Below are 213 nucleotides of genomic sequence, written 5' to 3'. Positions count from 1 at the left end.
TGACATCACTGAAGTAAGCCCTGCTCCTGTAGTGAAGTAAACCATGGCAACTGCAACTAGCAGAACACTAAATAAAAGTCTAAGATTCACACCTTCCCTATTTTCCCTTTTCTTTCAGCTTTCCAGTGGGCTAGCAACAGTTCAAAAAGCCCAGATACTTTTGAAATCTACTGCATTTTGTAAAGATAACTTAGACCCATCAGCAACTGTTAA

This window comes from Pterocles gutturalis, unplaced genomic scaffold (genome assembly GCF_000699245.1).
Source record: "Pterocles gutturalis isolate BGI_N339 unplaced genomic scaffold, ASM69924v1 scaffold3946, whole genome shotgun sequence".
Lineage (NCBI taxonomy): Eukaryota > Metazoa > Chordata > Aves > Pterocliformes > Pteroclidae > Pterocles > Pterocles gutturalis.
The sequence above is the reverse complement of the archived record's forward strand: the minus strand, read 5'-3'. Positions refer to the sequence as shown.